The following is a 21,656-nucleotide window of genomic DNA, read 5'->3' as shown; positions in this document are numbered from 1 at the left end:
ATAGGAGTAGAATTATAAACAGAAAGATTTTTTTGAACTGCTCAATAAAATAATTACAGATGCACCAATATTAAAATACTATGAAATGAATAAAACTGTTCTATTGCAAGTCAGATGCCTGTCAGACTGATGCAGGAGTTGTGTTCTTACAAGAGAGTTGACCATTTACAATGGCTTAAAAGCTTTTATACCTTCATAGAAAATAAGCTTGGGTAAAAAAGGAACTGGTAACAAAAAATGTGTGTTTGAGAAATTCCATGTATAGGTTTGTGGTAAAAAAGTTCTGGTGGAAACAGACCAGAAACCTTTGCAAAGCATGTTCAGAAAGTACGGTTGTGTTGTGTAAGTTAAATGGACCATAACAGTAAATGTTTGAATAATAATTGCTACAGTAGCCTTAGCTATATAGGTTATATCCTGTGATGGAAATAACAGTCAGACACTTTCCAAAGCTTCAGGGAACTTTCCATATGCCCAAACTGTCAGGGGGCTATAGCTGAGTTGACTAAAAGACAAGACTGGGTGCAAAGCCCTTCAGAGCTTTCCTGCCAGCAGAGAGAGAGAGGGGGAGGCTAAGCCCTGAAAGGACAATGCTAGGAACAACAAGAAGTAAATGTCCACACCCTTGTAAAGAATATGCACCTAAAGCAAGTTGGGTAAAGGGAGTAAGCAGCTACATTGATGATTTGAATATCTACTGTTATTGTAAGTATAACATACTCAACTGCACTATGTTCACCATATTGCTCACTGCTGCAGTAGCCATAGCTCTAAGCTTAGATTACCTTAGCTAACTATATTTGGGAGGTGGAAGAGCTCTAGAACCCCTGGAGAATGGTCCTATCAAAGCTTGATCTAGATCTAGAGAACAGATCTAGCTTAAAGTGCTTTGAAAAAGCATATACAGAGGACCAAGTAGCAGGTTCTAGAATACTTTTAGACTCCAGCCCTTTCCAAAAAGACAACTGAAGCCAAGGCCCTGGTAGAGTGGACCTTGACCCTGGCTGGAATAGTTTTATTATGGTGAGTGTACCAAAAATTTGCCTTGACAACCATTTTTGACACAGCTTGTCCCTTCTTACCCTACAAGAAATGAGCAATTGATCAAAACATCTGAAATATTTAGTTCTTTCAAGATAGTACCTGACCACTGTCTGTGAACATTCAAGGTATGGAGTATCCTTTTTCCCTCATTTTTAGATTCAGGGAAAAAAAACAGGGAGACAATTTGGCTTAAAGTATATACTTTGGATACCATTTTAGGCATAAAAGAAGGATTAGTTCTCAAAGAAACCCTGTTCCTATGGAAAATGAGATATGGTCAACACACCATGAGAGCCTGCAACTCAGATGCCCTTCCTGCAGAGGTCAGAGCAAACAATAAGACTGTTTTCCATGTTAAAAAACTCAAGTCAGTCAGATTAGCTAGTTCAAATGGGGAAAGTGTTAGCTTCTTTAACACAAAAGTAAGATCCCAGAGAGGGGGCACCAGTTTTCTTGGAGGCCTCTTATGCAAAACTCCTTTCAAGAACATTTTAACATGAGTCTGGATTGAAAGAGGAGAATCCATGGACAGATATGCTGTAATGTCTGATAAATGTACCTTGACAGAGGAGTAAGAAAGGCCATAGGATAGTAACTCACACAAATATTGTAGAACTAGAGAACAACTAGCCCTGAATGGATGCTGGTACCAACTATTAGACCTCTTTTGTTTGCTAATATATGTTTTGCTAGTAGCAGCCTTACTTGCCTCCATTAGTACCTGCTGCATGTCCTCAATAAATATGTAATTAAAAGGAATTATGACCCTATCATCCAGACAGTCAGTTGAAGTTGATTGTTGTCTGGGTGTATTCAACACCCATGTTCTTGTGTGGGTAGATCCAGTCTGTGAGGAAGTTTGTTGTAATTGCTCCTGGCCTTTCTAAAAGAGGGGAGAACCATGGTTGTCTGGTCCAGAAGGAAGTCATCACGATGATCTTGAGGGATTCCTTCTGAATCTTCATAAGTGCCATGGATATTAGTGGGAAGAGTGGAAGAGTATACAGGAACATTCCTGTCCTAAGAAAAGAAAGGACAGCTATATTCCAGGCCTTCTTGCATGGAGTTCTGGAGCAGAATCTTGCCAGATAATTGTTGAAAGATGAGGCAAAGTGGTCTACTTGAGGAACTCCCCACAGATGGATCAAATCTTGGAAGACCCCCTGATCTACTCTCCATTTGTGAGGGTCTTCCCTTGTCCTGCTCAGCTTGTCTGCCACACAGTTTTGCTCTGAAAGAATGTAGGATGACTGAAAAATTAATGCAGATGTCTGTGCTGCTGCTTTGGTGCCTTGCAAAACAAAGTCTGATTAGTGCACTGAACTTTGCAGACTATTAACTTTTTTAACTTTGTGCAGTACTAATAAAATAACTTGTCTATGTAACAGACGACATGTACAATACTGTACAGTTTACAGCTTTAATGTCTCAGCTTAAGCTTTTCAGAAAGCGTGAAATTATATGTTGTAAGTAATTGCTATGTAAATTGTTAATTGCTGTGTAATCCAATGTAACTACTGTCTGTTTATTTTAACTGTGGAGCTTGTCTTCCCGGGCCTCCGCTGAAAATGGACCTACGTCCAGTCGAACACTCCCGGTCAACAAATATAAATAAATAAATAAACAAATAAATAAATAAATAAATAAATGAAAGATGTTCTCCAGTATACAGATCTGACAAGAAATCAGATCTAACATTATACACTTTCAATGTCCTTTATATAATCTTCTGTACCATCCAGATTCTGTCCACGAAGCAGTCTGTCACTGCCAATACCCTTGGAATTCCTCCAAAGTCATGCAGTCTGTAGCCAAGCCACGTTGTGCTCTGTCCCAAGGTGAACAACTCCCAGGGTGTCTTTCCTATTGTGAAAGTTTCCATATGAAAGCAGTTCTCTCATACTCCCTGCACCCGTTTCTTATCTGTTTGTGCCAAGTACCGGATATTTTGTAATACATTCAGTATGGATGCCTTTCTACTTTTTAGCTAAGAGTAGTTTAACCCTTTAGTGTATACATGCTAACAAACAGAAATGTACATGCATCTAACTGACTATATTTTCCTACATATATTCTAGCAAACAGAAGTGTACATGCATCTTTTAATATTTTACTACATATATGTTCTAGTAAACAGAAGTGAATATGCACTCTTATAAATGTCTAAATATATATATCTAACAATGCCTGTAGAGTAAGATTGTGCTGTGTAGCTATATCCCAAGCTAACATGGCTAGTCTTCAAAGGGGGTATGAGCTGATTCCCCCTTGCTTGTTGATGTATCATATGACTGTGGTAACCACTTGAAGAGATCCTGGGGGACCAAAGAAGGATCACTGAGTTGAGTGCCTTGATCAGGGCAAACATCTCCTTAGTATTTATGTGCCTGAATCTGTCTATAGTGTCCCACACTCCCGGTACTTTTTTTGTCTCTCCTGAAACTGCTCCCCCATCAAAGTCCGGAGCATCTGTGGTGATGGACTGCTTTAGAGCAGGGAGGGAGAATGGGAGACCTGGACTTAAGGATATCTGTTGTCTCCACTAAAATAATTTTCTTCTGACAAACCCCAGTAGATTCAGACTTTCTGGAAGAAAAATGGGGCCAGGGTGAGAGGAGATCGCAAGGTCTCTTGAACAGTCATTCAGACGTCTATCTACCTGTATTTTGTTGAGATGTTTTATTCTGTTTTTTTGCCAAAATTTGATGAGGAGATATAAAATCTCTTGGAATATTTAGAAAAAGAGGGATGAAAAACCTTAGGTTCCTTGTATCAGTTTGCCCATTTCATCACACTTTTTGAAACCTCAATCTTCTGACACTGAAAACACTAGCACATCCTAGCAGTAGTCTCAGAAAAAAAGACCAAGCCTGGATCAGAACTCTGAGGAAAAAGCTGTGTATCTGTGCCTGTATCTTCCTGTTCAGATTCAGAATCTTTAATATCTTCAGGAAAAGAGGAATCCTTCTTTTTTTACGGAAACTACATTACATGAATGCTCAATAGCCTGAATTAAACTGAGCCAGACCCAGTAAACTACTCCTATCCAAAGAAAATTGAGGAGGAGTAGATGGCTTTCTGCTTCCTGTTGACAGGAAAAATTAGACTAATTATGTTACTAATAGCAGGAGCAGCTTCATGGACACAGCATTCATATTCAACAGGGAAACCTTCCCCATTCCCTCTCCAAGAACCGACAATAGTGGCTCTAACTTGGCCACTGAGAGGACCCTAACAGCCGCATTGAATGTATCTAACCCCTGGTCCATAGTGGCTGTAGGTGCTATGCCTGAGGGATCTGGGGTAAAAGATGAGTGATATGAGGTACAAAAAATGACCACAGCAGTCACCCGTCTGTGGCTGAGGCAACTTGCCAGACTGCTGGGGTGGCAAAGGCTGTTTTTTTTTAATGTTTTTCTTTTTGTGGTTGGAAGAAGAACCGACCATGGGACTGGTAGTCTGTTCCATGGTCAAACTGTAAATGGAGACTCTTTCCTGGGGAAGACAAGCAGCAATTGTTGGTGAACACTACCAGTCCACAAAAGTTACTTTTTTGACAGAAAATCACAGTAAAAAAGGCATTTTAAAACCCTGTGCCAGCCCCAGAAAGTAACATAAACATAAATTCTCCAGAGAAAAAAAGGTTTTAGTTACTTTACACCACATTTAAACTGACAGAAAAAATGAGCACTCCTTTTAAAAGTATATTGCATGCTCATGACAGTCCATTAAAAGACAAAACTCATAGCTTTAAAATAACTTTTCTGAAGAGGAAAGTAATAAAACATCAACAAAATTAAGAAAATAGAGGTTATTTCTTTCCCCAAAGGGAATTTATCTTCCCAGCAAAAGAAAGCACAAACCGACCATCAATCCTTGAAAGCCTCTATGGAGAGTACTCTTCTGCAGCAGTAAAGCTCAAAAGGGCTTTGTGCCCAAACTTCTTTTTAGTTAGCTCGAGCTGCCTGACAGTTTGGATGCATGGAAGGTGCCCTGAAGCTTTGGAAGCTGGCTGGCTGTTGTATTCTTGGTAGAATATAACCCATATAGCTAAGGCTAATTCAGCAGTGATCATTATGATGAACATTGAGGGTTAGAAGGAAGGAGAAAGTTCCTACTGTACATTAGAAGTGGGCAGATTTAAGAAGTGACAAAATGCTTGACTGCTCAAGATGAGATTATGGATAGAGACAGTGATAATATATAAGGCAATTTCTATTATAGAGCAAGTGTAAGTGAGGGAAGTGGGAAGGTTGAGATGTCTGTAGCTCTTTTCATGGTTTCTGTCCTAGAATGAGCTATTTTTGTGAAAATATTTGTAAGTACCATGGTAGTTAGTGTTGTGAGTCTGAATGAGTTGCGTGCCCTGCCAAATTTAGACTCCATTCTAAAGAAGAAGGGAGAATTTAAACGGTGGAGATAAGGTAGTCTAGGGCCTGCAAGGAAGTACAGATTTATAAGTACAGGTCTAAACTACATATGCAAGTCATACTCGGTGTACACTTGCTTTCTGGTACTTTGACATTCTTAGTGTAATGATGAGGTGTTTTTTCTCCCTCTGCTTTCCCAAGAGCTAGTGCAGTCTGTTGTGGAGGGCATTGTTGACTCTTGGACTAAGGTCTCAGGTACTTATCCAGATCATGAGTCCTCTAATACCGTCTCAGTCCCTAAGCCTACAGCTAAGTCAGCATATTTAGATCTTTTAAAACAAAAAAGCAGCACAACAGTGTGTACAATCCCAGGACACAAATTTTAATGAAAATGAGCACTTTCATCAGGTACAAGAACCAAACTTCTTCAGATCTTTGCCATCCTGCCTCAGCAGGTGCTAGGTGGACCCCTTCTCAATTTCCATATGAAGCACCCTCCCAAGACTTAATAAAGCTTGCTCAGGACTTTGTCTTTTTCTAAAGAACATCCATTCATCTACTGAAAAGGAAACAGTGTCAGGGGATCATCCCTTCAAAAGAAAATGTGATCTCTCTCATTCGGAGGAGTCAGACTTCTCTAATTTAGAGGTGGATTAACTAGCCCACATGGATTAGATGTCCTCCCCCTGCTTGTAAGTCCAACACTGAGGACACCCTATTTTATTTATTTAATCTATTTGTTAGCCAGGTACACCCAATGGACAAATTGCCCATTTTCGGGGTAGAATCAAGAGCACTTTCTGGTTTAATGATTTACTCATTGTCACACAGTTGGCAAAGTGGAAATAATCAAATTGTTTCAACTAGAGGAAGCAGCTTATTAACAACTCAGAGCCTTATTTGTTTGTGCCAACAGCCAACCCTGTTCTTTGCATCTCCACCAGAGTATATCTCATTTGGAGATGCAATTTGCAGAATGAAGGATCACTTCAAATGAGAAGGCAAGGAATTCACCTGGCCCAGATTAAATACATGGATATCCAGGGCATAACACATCTTAAGTCTCCGACCTTTACTCCAGTAATGGAACTGCTTGCTGATGTATTTGCTAATGCATCATTGGAGCCTGATTGCCAAATCCCTGCTTCTTGGAAGCTTGACTGTTTTTATAGGGTGGAAGAGTCCTTCAAATACTTACATATAAACCCTATGGCAGATCCATCAGTGTTGTCTGTGGATGCTAGTAAGGGAACTACTGAGGATCCTACAAGGAATACAGTTCTCCATGACAGGGATAGCAAGATGTTAACAGAATAGGGAAAAATACATAAACTTCTGATAACTTGGCCTTTATGGCCTTAAACTGCTACAGATACAAAAGTTTGAAAGTACTTTATTGTCCTAACTCAAGATCAAGGCTGAAAGGATGCAAGAGAATCTTTTCTGCAATGAATCCAGACAGAAGCTTCTTGTCAAGTGAGGCATTAAGGAGATCTACCTTCACATGGTCTGGCAGAGGCAGTTTCCTCAGCAAAGCATGTCTCCTTAAGACTAATCCTGTATCTGCTGCAGAAGGAAGTTTTTTCAGCAAAGCATGTCTCCTTAAGACTAACCCTGTATCTGCTGCTCTACATGATGCATCCACAATATTGTACTTACATTTTATGGAGTGCATGGTGTCAGGAAAATATGTATTAATGTGTGTATTAGTAATATGCTTAGTGCATTTAGAACTTGAAAAGGGTTAACACATTTATTCTATTTCATACTGCATAAATCTGTACAAACTGCAGATGCTTTCTGACCTTGTATTGCTAGCTAAAATCTTGCTTGTGCCTTGGAAATTTACTGAGAAGCAGATGAATTCTGCTTGCGTTAGGAAAATAATGAATAGAACAATACTACTTATGAAACTTAGACAAGAAGTTCCGCTTGTGCTGTGAGAAAATACACAGCTGTAGAAGCTATAGATAATTAGGACAAAGCCTGCTTGAAAATATGAACTGCAATCAGCATTTGCTTGTATCTGAGTTAGAAGAGTACCTTGAAATGTAACACTGTACAATAGAAGCCTGTAAACGGATTAGTGCCCATCAAGGCCAGGTTGTTTTTCTCAAAAGTTTCTCACAAATCTAGTCATGTCAGCAGAAAATCTGAGTAACATCTGCTGTAGAACAATGCTAAAAGTTGTGTTTGATTGCGTCAGCCTTAGAAGGCCATGTCTTGTGAAACAGTATAAAGAGTAGCATATTTCCTGTTAGTAGTTAGGCAAAATCCTCTGTATTTGCATGTTTTTGTTTCCTTGCAGCAAGTATTAAAAGTGCCTTAATTGAACCTTACGTGTATTGGTCTTTGAAGTTTTTTCCTTTGACAGATTGGTCCTTCGGACTGGAAATCCTCACTTCGCCTCGGATCAGACAGGCCAGGTGGCTTGAAACCATACGGGGAAGAAGCCACATCGGTTCTTCTTATTTGAAAAGCCCTCCAACTGAATTGTCGTACAAAAGAGGCCAGCCACTTTCTGATCTGCGACTGAAGGACGGGTTTACTCGAATCAGGTGATCAATCACGAAGGCTCAGGTAAGGTGAATCTACCTTCTTTTTTCTGTTTTAGATCAGGGACTAGATTTGTATTTGTTTTGTTAAGACTTTGTTATACAAGTCAGGGACAAAAAGATTGCTGTAGTGTCATAGAGCAGGGAAACAGAGCAGGTAGACAGTCATTCTGAAGAGACTATAACAAAATCCGTGGTACCACATTAAATATAATGTGTTACGTAACGATTAAAAGGGTAGAACAAAATGATCCCAAAATCCACCGTTAACCGAAGACACGAAATACATGCAGTCACAGTGTGCTGATAATATTAAATACTACTCAAAATGGGTTAATAAGTATGAATTTGATGGTAAACTAGAAAAATCCTCTCTTGTCAAACTTGTCAAACAGCTTAAAACCCATTCTAAAGGTCGGGTAAAAAAGCAACGTCAATTAGGAATTCCTCAGGCACACAGGTGGATTGAGGAAGTAAACCGAAGGCAACAAAAGAATAATAATTCAAAAGCAATGTTTTTAGACAAGGAGGACAATAACTTAGTAATAGCATTGGCCCCTCCGCCTCCCTTACCAGAATATGAGGCAAGTAAACAAGTTAGTCCACCCCCGTGATATCCTGCTGTCACTGTAAATAGAGACACTACAAAAGCAAAACCGTTTATTAGAGATCCCATCGAGACCAGGTCTCGAACACGGGCAGAAAACTCAAAAGCGGACATTGAGTTATATCAAATGGGTAGGAAATCACAATCTATGAGTGAAGAAGAAATATGCCCACTTATAGAAGTGCCTAATCCTCAGGCATGACAAGAAGGTCAGGACCCAACTATTCTAGTGTATAGACCCTGGACTCCAGAAGACATCCAGAAAGCCACTGAGGGAATTCCCCATCCAAAAGTTAACTTTAGAAAGTTTTTAGAAGATTTGCAAGGAATGAGGCTAAGTTATAATTTAAACGGAGAAGAGGTAGAAAAAGTAGTCAGACAAATTGTGGGACCAGATTGGCACATGATTAGTGGCGACTGGAATCCCTGTGATGCTGCGTTCAAGCCCCTCCCACATAGCAGCGCAGAGTTAGACAACACAGTGAAAGGTCTTACAGACCGAATCTCTGAGAAATGGAAGCCTAGGGCAGACTGGACTTGCATTAATCAATGCATCCAACAAGAAGGCGAGACTGTTGACAGATATTATGCCAGACTGTTAGAATGTTTTAATAACCACTGTGGAATGCAGGTTCCTGAAGATCAGACACACGATTCCCCATATGAGCAGCAGTTAAAGAATGCATTTGTGGAAGGCAGTATTGCACCCATAAGCAGTTTTATCACAAAGCACATGGTAGATCATCGTACAAGCAGGTTACAGTCATTACTTGAATATGCTAGGCATGCCGAAAGGCATTTTAATAGCAAAAAGAAAAAGAAAGCCCATGTATTTTCTGTAGAAGATGGAGCAGAAGTTTATGTAGTACAGTCCGGGAAAAAGGGCAAAAGAAATGCCCAGGGAAACAAACAATCTGATCAGCGATCAGAGGACTTTGAAGGGTGAAAGAAAAGGGGTGAATGTTTTAAATGCGGTAAAAAGGGACACTTGGCAAGGGATTGCAAGAAAAACAAGAAGGCAACCACGGAAGACAAGGAGGGTGAGGACTGACTATATGATAGTCAGGAATCACTAGAAGGGGATAGCAGAGAAAGGACAAATGAGAATGTGATAGAGGGAGTAGAGGATATGACAGAAGAGATAGAGAAAGTGCAGGAAGTCATGGATAGTGAAGAAAATGAAATATTGGATTTGGCTTTATTGAGCTTAGAACTCTATTTAGCAGACACGAAACCAGAAGTTACACTCCTGGTAGAAGGGAGGGAAGTCAGATTCTTGTGTGACTCAGGGGCATCACGGACCCTGATACATCCTTCCAAACTGACAGAGAACTCAGAGTCACCTGATTACATATTAGTGAAAGCAGCTAATGGACAGCTGTATCGGGAGTCCCTCTCCCATAATATTGTGATAACTGATCCTGTTTCAGGATTGACCCAGAAAAGCAAAATTGTTGTTTCTGCAAAATGCCCAGTAAACCTCTTGGCAGAGACCTTATGCAGCTATTTGGTATAGCAGTAGTTCCGACTATGCAGGGTATGGAAGCACAGCGACAAATTGATACCTTTGCAGTGCAATCGGAGGGTGAAATATTTTATTGGTACAGCCAGGACTTGGTTACGACTGGTCCAGGGGCAGTAGAGTTGATGAACATAGCCATCAGCAAGTTCCCCTCCCTTGACATTGATAAACAACACTTGTTGCACTGTACTCTGTATTATTGTAACACACCAGGACCTGGTAAGGAATGTGAGCAAGAATTGTTTAGAAATCTTGCAAACAGATTGATATTACGTAATCTGTACTGGGACACAGAAGGGAACAGTGTAGCCAGCTGTTCATTGCCCCAGGAGTTCTTTGAACTTTATAAATCTAATTGATTGCCACATGTTAGCTTAACTAAGGACAAAAATGTGAAATGGGTAGACTTGGGGGAAAAAGTCACGAGATGGGAAAAACAGACAGAGTTAGAACTGTCAGAACAGGGAATACAAATGCAGAAGTTGAATTGGATAACTCAGACCCACCCAGCTGTACACTTGCAGTCTAGCAAGGACAGCTGATTAGCACTCCTATTGAAGGAGGAAGAGAATGCCTTACAGAATATACCAGAAACTCTCTGGTCAACAGGAAAATCAGATGTAGGACTTATTCGTACAGCGGGACCAGTTACTATTATGCCAAAGTCAGCATTTAGACCACAAAAAAGACAGTATCCATTAAGAAAAGTTGCAGACGTAGGAATCAAACCTATTATAGCAGCTTTACTTAAGGAAGGGGTGCTGGTGGAATCTCCTGATTCACCATGTAACACACCCTTATTTCCTGTTAAGAAAGCAAATGGAGAGTGGCGTATGGTCCAAGATTTACAAGCTGTAAATGACGCAGTAATACCAAGGGCACCTATGGTGCCAGACCCACACACCCTGTTGAATGATTTAAAACCTCAACAGAAATATTTTTCTGTGGTAGATATCAGCAATGCGTTCTTTTCGATACCGATACACCCTGACGGCAAGTATTGGTTTGCATTCACATTTCAGGGGAAAAGGTATACATATATGCGACTACCACAGGAGTATTGTGAAAGTCCAACAATATTCTCACAAGAAATGGCAAGCAACTTGGTGGGATTTACCCCACCAAGAGGTAGTCAGATTTTGCTTTACGTTGATGATATCCTGCTGGCAGCCCCCACCCAGCAAGATTGTAAAGTAGATACTATAGCGCTATTACAATTTTTAGCCACTGAAGGACATAAAGTAAACAAAAATAAACTGCAGCTTTGGAAAAAACAAGTCAAATACCTAGGATATGTAATATCCAAGGAGGGAAGGACATTAGATGAGGACAGAAAAGTAGCGATTTTGCAAGCACCAAAACCCACTACCAAGAAGGAAATGATGTCCTTCATGGGTACGATTAATTTTTGTCAGAGCTGGGTTCCAAACTATGCCTTGGAATCTGCACCACTGACTAACCTGATTTATAAGAAGCCTATAGCAGCACAGGATTTGTTACAATGGACACCAGAAGCAGAATTTGCTTTCTGCAAATTGAAACAGTTTATAGCGTCCTCATTAGTTTTGGGATTACCAAACTATCATAAACGTTTTTTTCCAAACTGTAGATTGTAAGCAAGGTTATATGACATCAGTGTTAACACAGCAGCATGGGGACAAGCAACGCCCTATTGCTTATTATTCATCACAACTGGACCCAGTGGAACGATCTTTACCTCACTGCGTACAAGCAGTAGTTGCAGCTGCAATGGCAGTACAGGCTTCGGCCTCAGTAGTTTTGTTCCACCCTCTCACGTTGAGAGTGCTTCATGCAGTCGCAATTATTTTACTGCAAGAGAAGGTAGCATATCTTTCCCCTGCTAGGCATCTTTCCTGTATGACTATATTGTTGAGCCAACCTCATATGACAATTGAATGATGCACGACTTTGAACCCTTCTACCTTGCTCCCAACCCCTGCAGATGGCACACCACACAGCTGCCTGCAGGTGATTGAGCAAAAGACACTGCCTAGAAAAGATCTTACGGATGTCCCCTTGGATGATGCCAAGGTGACGTACTACGTGGATGGCTCGTGCAAAAGGGGTCCTACAGGACAGAACCTAGTAGGATATACAGTAGTTTCTGATACTGACATTATAGAAGCGAAATCTTTACCACACAATTTATCTGCACAGGCAGCAGAATTGATTGCCTTGACACGGGCATGTACCTTAGCAAAGGGTAAATGTGTGAACATTTTTACTGACAGCCAGTATGCTTTTTCTACTGTACATGTTTTTGCGCAACAGTGGAAAAATCGAGGAATGATAACATCTACTGGCAAACCAATCAATCATGCACAGTTTATTTTAGATCTTTTAGAATCTATTCAGTTACCTCAGAAAGTAGCTATTTATAAATGCACAGCTCATACCAAGCAACAGGACAGGATTTCAAAAGGTAATGCGAGAGCTGATACAGCTGCAAAGCAGGCAGCTTCAGAAGTATTTCTTTTGAGTGAGGAATTACAACCCTCTGAGATTTTAGACTTAGAAATGTTAAAGACAATGCAGACACTTACTACGCAAGCGGAAAAACAAAGATGGTTAAAATGAGGAGCAATTCTCGAAAAGGAGCTGTACATCTCTAAAGAAGGGAAACCGATATTGCCATCTAATTTGTTTAGATATGCAGCTTTGTTGAGCCATGGGCAGTGCCATGTCTCAACAGGGGGGATGGTACAGCTGGTGAACCAAGTGTTCACGACATATGGATTCTCAAACTACTCTAAAAAAATTGCTCGTTATGCCATGTTTGTAATAAACATCATGCACAAGGGGCGTTAAAGCCCAAGCAAGGGAGTTTCCCTACACCACCGTATCTGTTTCATACTATCTGTATGGATTTCATAGAGTTGAATAAATGTGAAAATAAGAAGTATTGTCTTGTCATTGTAGATATGTTTTCCAGATAGGTGGAAGCCTTTCCTGACTAAAAATCCAGATGCTGCAACTGTGGCCAAAGTTCTTGTTAAAGAAATCATCCCTAGATTCAGCATTCCAGAAAGGATCTACAGTGACAACGGCACACACTTCGTAAACCAGATCATACAACAGTTAAGTAAACATTTTGGTATTTCTTTAAAGAATCATTGTGCGTATCACCCACAATCTGCAGGGCTAGTAGAGAGGCATAATAGGATTTTAAAGAGTAAGCTAAGGAAGTTAATAGTAGAAACACAGAGAAATTGGGTGTACTGTCTGCCCTCTGGCACTGTTGAGCATGAGAACTGTTCTGAATGCAAAAGGATTGACTCCTTTTGAAAAGCTATTTGGAAGGGCTTATTATATACCTCAGTGGAAATCTCTCATGCCGCAGACCAGGAAGCTGACAGTACACTAGCTGAGTATATGCGAAACTTGTTAAATTCTAAACATTTGTTGCAGTCAAATTCTGTTTCAGATAAAGAATGAACCAGACTGTCAGAAGTGGCAGTGCCCCCTGGAACCTGGATCTGGGTGAAGACAGTAAAGAAAAAGAACTGGGCATCACCAAAGTGGGAAGGCCCATATCAAGTGCTTCTGTCGACACCCACTGCAGTCAAGATTGCGGAGCGTGCCTCCTGGATCCACCTGATGCACTGTAAATTAGTCAAAAACTTTGAACTGGACAAAAATCTTGTCACATGCCGAGAGTAAAAATGATAGAGTCCAGAAGAAACAGGAATGCAGAACAACCCTTTCCTCAGAAGTATTGCATAATCATCCTGTTAACTGTACTAGTGACAATAATCTTTTTGTTGTGGCCTTTCCTTTTCCCAGCCACACAGACTGAACTGAATAAACGTGAAGCATTACTCATAGACTGGCATCCAAACTTTAACACTTACCAGGCAATTAAATATGTGTATGCTGAGACTTTCAATGTTTCAAATTGCTGGATTTGCACAGCTTTGCCGACAGCATACGGGGGGTTATTAATGACTACAGTCCCCCCAGGGGTCAATGAGACCTGGGAGAACTTGATTTATGATACCTCAACCATTACATCACAAGATAAAATAGCATTGCACTTGTCTGTTCCACAAAAGGGAACTGTGTGTTTTTATAAAAATGATACTGTTCAGGTGGGTTGGAGCAATTGCAATGTGACTGTTCCTTATAAATGTTACACTAAAGGTAACAATGTAGCTCTTTATTGTAATACAAACTATGATTCATTTCTTGGATTGATGCATAAAACAATTGATGAAGTAAAACATAATTCTGTTCTTTATAAGCAACTGTCTGTAATTGATAGAAAAATGTTTCATGCAGGGCGAGTGTATATTCATAGCAAGGTTACTACTAAAGTAGAGGGCTGTTATTTTGTGTGTGGCAGAAAGGCATACAAATAGTTACCTGAGAATTGGTCCGGCAGTTGTTTTTTTGGGTTACCTGGTTTCGGCCATACGACACACTGCAGTTTTGCCTCGGGGAAAAATTCAAAATGTCCGAGAGGTCGTCAAGAAACATGTAAATCCAGTTGGACAAATCAATGCGCGTTGGAAAGACCATCATTCCATAGGCAAAGGACTGACACACATGGACTTGAGTGATAGCGTTATATCGTGGGCAGGCATATTACCAGCATATAGAGCAGTGAAATCGATCTGGGAGCTGAGAAAACTGTCGAAACTTCTCGAAGTAATTAGCAACGCAACTTTTTCCGCTCTTGAATTGGTGACTGATGAACTGAATGCCATGAGAACTGTAGTGCTTCAAAACCGCATGGCTCTCGACTTCACCCTAGCGGCAAGAGGTGGTACTTGCGCTTTAATCCAAGAAGAATGCTGTTCGTATATTCTTGACCATAAACACGAGATAGGCAATCATCTTGAGGTAATTCAGCAAGTGTTGGCCATGCCCAAACCAGGCCCAAACCCACTGATGGACTTTTTCCCGAAATGGTTTGGGGGGTGAGGTACCATCCTAATGAACATCCTGATTGCCATTTGTGTAGGAATGCTCCTACTGGGAGTATGTGTTTGTTATGGTATCCCCTGCATGAAAAGACTGATTAAAGACTTTATAGACATGTCAGTTGACCTTTCATTTGGTTCTCAACTCTGATAGATTGCTTATGACTTTTTTATTTTTTATTTTGTTTATTATTATTATTATTATTATTATTATTACTACTACTACTATTATGTTGGTCTTCAACTTTGAGAAGACTTGTTTGTCCTCTATTCAGAGAGGATATTTTTGAATAGATATTTTTTTTTTCGAAAGGAAGTTTTTTTTTTTTGTTCAGCAAATTCAGTATGGGGAATGATGTTAAATGAGGTCATTACCCAGGAGACCAAATGACCTTGTTGCAGCTGTGTAAATGTACACTAAAGATTTTGAAACAGGGACACAAACCATGGCTGTTAAAAAGAATATCACATTTTCTTAGTTGTCCCCCCAGTACTGCAGGTCAAAGGCACTTGCTTCATCTGGGTCTGCAAGAACTGCTCTTGAAGGAGGTCATAGAGAGAGAGAGGGAGAGAGACAATGTCAAAAAGGGTGGGATTTTCTACAGTTATCCTTTAGGTTCTCCTGCAGACCACTCTCATGTTTAGTCATTCATTGGTCATAATCTTTGAGAATCTTCCCAAGTGTCATTGCTGAAACAGTAAATCATTCAATGAAAATAGTACAGCGTTATAGTGACTTACTGTAGCTGTAGATGTTTGAGCATATTCACTGTTGCAGAACCACATTTCTTACACTTCCCCTCTGTTTCCTTTCCTGTGGGATTCTGTGGGGTGGGGTAGGTACCCTGTCACTCTATCCCTACTTTACATCTCCAGTACTCTGACCAGGCATCTCAGGTTTGGCCTATGTCATGGAGTGTTATGTTGCAGGTTGGATGGGCTTGCCTTTGGAGATTATTCTCTCCAAGCCAGTCAGTACTCTGGCTCCAGAACTCTTCTTTGGATAGGGGGAGCCATAGCAAGAAAGAACTAAAGATGATTTGGGTATATGTTCCTCTTAATACCACAAGCATCCTAACATCTAGGGGAGGGTGTTCACCTGACCTGAAGATTGAAAGCTCTGGATATCAGGCCTGTCATCAGGTCTTCAACAGATGAAGTCCCAAATCATAACTGCAGACAGTGAATATACTTGAATATGTGCAGTTATGGTAAGTTCCTACATAACTTTCCTTTCTTACTGTGAAAACATCTGTTCTAATGATTTCATTGTCATAAATAGGTGCATTCTAGTAAGGGGTATTTCCCTGTATTAGAAACACAGTTTAGAAGAATCTTTCCTTTGTTATAATGCTTCTGACTGGAGATAGTTAATTGCAGGGCTCCCAGGATATTTACTGTGAATATATTACCATATATAATTAATTTATTGCAAACTAGAATAAGTTTTCCTAGTATATGGTGAAGGTGGTGGTACCTTGTCTCAATAATGTTTTGATGAAAGTTTGGAACCATCTGACTGTACATGGAGCAGAATTCTGGAGCAAATAATTGTAAGTTTTTTTTGCAGTTTCTGTAGTGAGTGCCATAAACGCACTGATGAGTAAGTGATATGGACACAGGACTGTATCTCTCTGGAGTGGTGGTCATTAGTGTAATATGCCCATGTGGGTCTGTTCAGATTGCAACTATGTTAATGCATCTGTTGATTTATATATATTAGAGATGGTTGTATGCTTCTGTATTCTTTATTGCAATATCAATGTAAAGTGAAAGAAACATCTGTCGTCATGTTTGACAACTCAAGATGAATAGCTTTTATGGAGGCCTGTTTGAAGTTAAGAATTATCTGCTGTGGACAACAGCTACATATTCATCTATCTATCTCCATAAGGCAAACCACAACACAACCCAATGTTTTGGTTATAGGAGACTCCATTGTGAGACACACTGATATCTCACTTACCAGGCTGAGTAAGGAGAGAGTAACTTTCAGTTGCCTATGAGTGGCCAGGATCTGCCATATCACTCATGTACTCAGGTTGTTAAACCACAAGTACCACTATGACTCAGTCATAGTTCATGTGGGTGTAAACAACCTAAGACATATCTCCGTGGACTATATGAAGACAGACAAAAGTCCTGGGTTATATGAAGAGAGACATGACAAAGCTCTTCGGCTCTGTGTTCCAGGCCAATATTACCCTAAAACTGAGCAGCATTCTACTTTCTCTAAGGAATGTTACAATATGAACAAAAGGTAATTGACTTTAATAATTGGCGTAATTTTTGGTGCTATTTGAAGAGGAAATAATATTTGTCAGCATGTGAGGCTATGGATGACAGACCATATTGCTTTGCTGTATCTGTTCTCTCTAGGCTTTTGAATATTGGCTAAAACCTTGTCCACCCTCATAGTGGCTGTTTTAGGCATTGCCAGTCTGGTAAACCTTCCTACATAGCAAAACAAGAAACATCACTTCCGGCAAGCAGTTCTCACCCCGGATAATTTACATGTCTGTGTAGTTACTGAGACCTTGTTTAAAGCCATGGAGAGCACTTCTGCAGTGCAGGACTATAATGCCTTTCTCACATTTAGACCAGCTACTGCACAGGAAGGGATAAAAGATGGAGGTGCCTCAATTTACATCAAAATGAACATACCTCAAGGCTAGTCAAACAGTATGACATGCTTGAGCTTCTCCATGTCCAAATTACAACAGGCAAAGTCCCATACCATATCTTTGAAAGCTATAGGCTACAGTCTTTGACCCAGGAAACCCATCATATATACTTAAAACATACTGCAGACACTTCCCATTCAGTCCAACACCATAATCACGGGCGACATTAACTACCATACTATAAAATAGGAATCATGCATGACCCCAAGCATGCAGGTTGAAGGATTCCTGATCATTGTAAACACAAACACCATGGACCAGTGAGTCCATATGCCCACTAGAAGGACTAACATCCTTGATTTAGTCCTTACAAGCATGAGAGAATGTCGCACCTCCCCTAGTGTAATGTCCTCACTGGTCAGGTTGGACCATAAGGCTGTCTCCTTTGAAATAAAAATAAAACTCAAGACCCCAGCTAACTCTGGAACTTTTAGGAATTATTCTAAGGCAAACTTCTATTCTTCACGGTTAAGTGACACCCAGACAAAATTTCAAGCCCCCCCCCCCCCACCAACCCTGAAAACACCAGTTATTCTTAGAAAGCCTGTGCAATCAAGTTAAAGACTGCATAGAGACAGCAGTACCTATTCAGAATAAGGACAGGACAAATGTGAAAACCAACCTGGTGTAATCCCAACATCCACAGGTTGTTTGGCAAAAGGAAGAATATCATGGCAAAAATTAGGAAGTACTATAACTAGCAAGGTAAAATCTCCCTCATCAATCTAAACAAGCAACTCAGGGGTGTATTTAAGTCTACCAAAGCCAAATTTGAGGTATAAATAGCTTTCCAGTGTCGCTCATCAAGTCAGAATAAAACAGACAAGCATTCGTGGGCTCAGGTCAAGCAGCTTTATTACACACAAACACATCAGGAATGAGGCTTTGTAACTTAAACTTAAATTGATAGACTGACTACCACACTCATACATGTTTACACTCTGGGTATTCTCTCAAAATGGTACTGTAGCCTGCACATGCTCACATCTGAAAATGCTTCGTAAAGGTACATACACACACTTTGGTCAACATTCTCCCTCTTTGAGAAACAGTCCACATATGAAATGACAGTTTTCAATGACATGCAATTTGCAATTTACAGAAATGATCTTTTGACATGCAGTTATACAGAACTAATTCTTTTACATGCAGTCATACAAAATTAGACACATATAAAACAATCATGTCCAGGTTGCTGTGTATTTTATACTAGGTCTGGAAATATGACCTGATCATGTAACATAAAAGAATTAGATCTAGCAATGGGGACTGTCTTCAAGGAAAGTTCAACTTTGGGGACAACTGGGACATCATCAGTAATGGGAATGGATACTGAGACATGCTCCTTGGTATGAACATTGTCAAGGTTGCTCTGAGCTCTAGAGTCTGTATCACAGGTACGATGGTGCAGTATCATTTCTGATACAGGAAGAAGATGTCTTCGGTTTCTCCTGTATTCTCTACCCTCAGATTCCACTAAGTAGGATCTCGGCTCAGCACGTATACCTCTCACTTCACCAATTCGATCAAAGCCTTTCAACGTTTGCATCCTCACTGTTTCCTCTTCTTTTAACGGACAAAGAAAACTGCTCGTTTTATCATAGCTGCACTTCTGAAAAAAAACGCTTCTTAAAAAGTTGGGCTTTGATTGTTCTGTTGTTTTCAGCATTAAGCACCAACAAACTAGAACTGATAGGCAAGGTTGTTCTGGTTTGCCTAAATAGAAGTCTCTGAGCAGGTGAGCCAAATAGGTTGCCACGGGGTACATTTCTGAGATTAAGTAAATTCAAGAAGATATCAGTATTGTCACGCTTTGACCTCTGTAATAATTGCTTTGTACTCTGTACTGCATGTTCAGCAAGGCCATTTGACTGTGGATATTCAGGACTACTAATAATATGGATAAAGTCACACTCTTTTGCAAATCCCTGAAACAATTGACTGGTAAACTGAGAACTGTTGTCAGAAATAAATGTGTGTGGACTACCATGGACTGAGAAATGATGTCTCATCTTAATAATAACATCACTGGATGTTAGGTTAGGTAGCAAATCAATTTTAAACCAGTTCCAGTAAGAGTCTACCAACACTAAGTAATGCTGATTGTTCAACTCAAATATGTCAGTTGCTACTGTTGACCAAGGTAGTTCAGGAATTTGGCTTAGCTGAAGTGGCTCTTTTTGCAAACGCAACTTAGCACTGTTGCACACTGAGCAAGAAGAAAGCACTTTATCAATGTCTTTCGATGGAGAAGGCCAAAATACTAGTCCTCTCGCCCTTCTTTTGGTAGTATCGGAACCTGGGTGGCCATGATGCAAAATCTGAATGTATTCACGTTATAAGACTGTAGGAACAATAACTTTTGGACCTTTGAAAATGATACCATCTTCCATCAGCATCTTATCTGTATATGGAAAGTAAGGTTATACCTCTGGCAGTACACAGGATTGCTTTGATGGCCATCCTACATTGATAAAGTGGTTGAGCTCTGGCAAAAATGGATCACTCTTTGTATGATATCTCAGCTCATCAAGTCTCGTGGTAGAAAAATTACTAATTTCCATGGCATCAAAGTCAAAATTCTCTGTATCAAGCTGTTCCGTCATATTTCTGGGTGATCTGGATAAGGTATCAGCTAGATAAAGAAGTTTACCTTTTGTATAGACCATTTTGAAATTATACTTTTGCAATTTGAGCATCATTCTTTGTAGTCTTGCTGCAGCTGAATGTATAGGCTTCTTCAAAATAGTGACTAGAGGTTGATGGTCAGTTTCTATCGGATAACTCACCATAAATATAATCATGGAACTTTGAACATGCGAACACAATTGCCAAAAGTTCCATCTCAATTTGAGCATACTGCATCTCAGTTTGGGTAAGTGTTCTAGATGCATAGCCAATAGGTGTGCATCTTGAAGAAAATTGCACCAAGACCGAACTTTGAAGCATCACAGGAAATAATTACTGGTTTGTGGACATCATAGTACCTTAATGTAGATGGGTTAGCAATTTTCTGTTTGAGGTTATCAAATGCTCTCTATTGTTGTTCTAACCATGACTAGGCAACATTTTTGCATGCCAGCTGTCTTAAAGGTGCTGAAAACTCATTAAAGTCAGAGATAAACTTGCCCAAATACTTAACCATACCAAAAAAAAAAAAAAAAAAAACGCTGTAGGGCTTGGACATTGTCTTGAGCTGGCATCTCAAGAATGGTTGTTTGTTTAGAAGGATCTAGTCATAAGCCTGTACTGGTAAATAAATGACCTACATAAGTAAGTTCTGGTAGTCTGAATTTGCACGTCAGAAGATTGAGCTTTAAGTTCACTTCACACGCTCTGTCCAGAACTTTCCTGAGGTTCCTGTCATGCTCTGCCTCACCATTGCCTCCAACCAGTAAATCATCAACTATTATTGCACATGGGTAGCCTGAAAAAATTTGTTCCATTGCAAGTTTCACTGGCAGAATTTATTCCAAAAGGCATCTGTATCTACCAAATGGGGTACTAAATGTAGTCAGTAGTGAAGATTTGCGATCATGCATCACTTGCCAAAATGAACTCTTTGCATTTAAGACAGAAAAAACAGTGGCATTTGGCATAAGGATGGCAATTTCCTTGACTGTATACATAGGACGATGAGGTCTTTTTAATGTCCTGCTCAAGTCTCTTGGGTCAGTGCATATTCTGATTTCATATGAATTTTTCTTATGAGCAGCCACCATGGAAGACACCCACTCAGTTGCTTCTGTTACTGGACAAATCACATTTTGCTGCACCATTTTGTCTAACTGGACCTTGACTTTGTCCTTCACAGCTATTGGAACTCTCCTTGCTAGTCTGACCTCTAGGTCTACTTCCATGGAGTACACAACTGGAAGTTTGCCTAGCTTGTTGTCAAACATATCAGCATAGTCTGAGAAAATAGTATCAC

Source organism: Protopterus annectens, chromosome 2.part2, assembly GCF_019279795.1.
Source record: "Protopterus annectens isolate FY-2018-M chromosome 2.part2, PAN1.0, whole genome shotgun sequence".
NCBI lineage: Eukaryota > Metazoa > Chordata > Ceratodontiformes > Protopteridae > Protopterus > Protopterus annectens.
Note: the sequence above shows the minus strand (reverse complement) of the source record.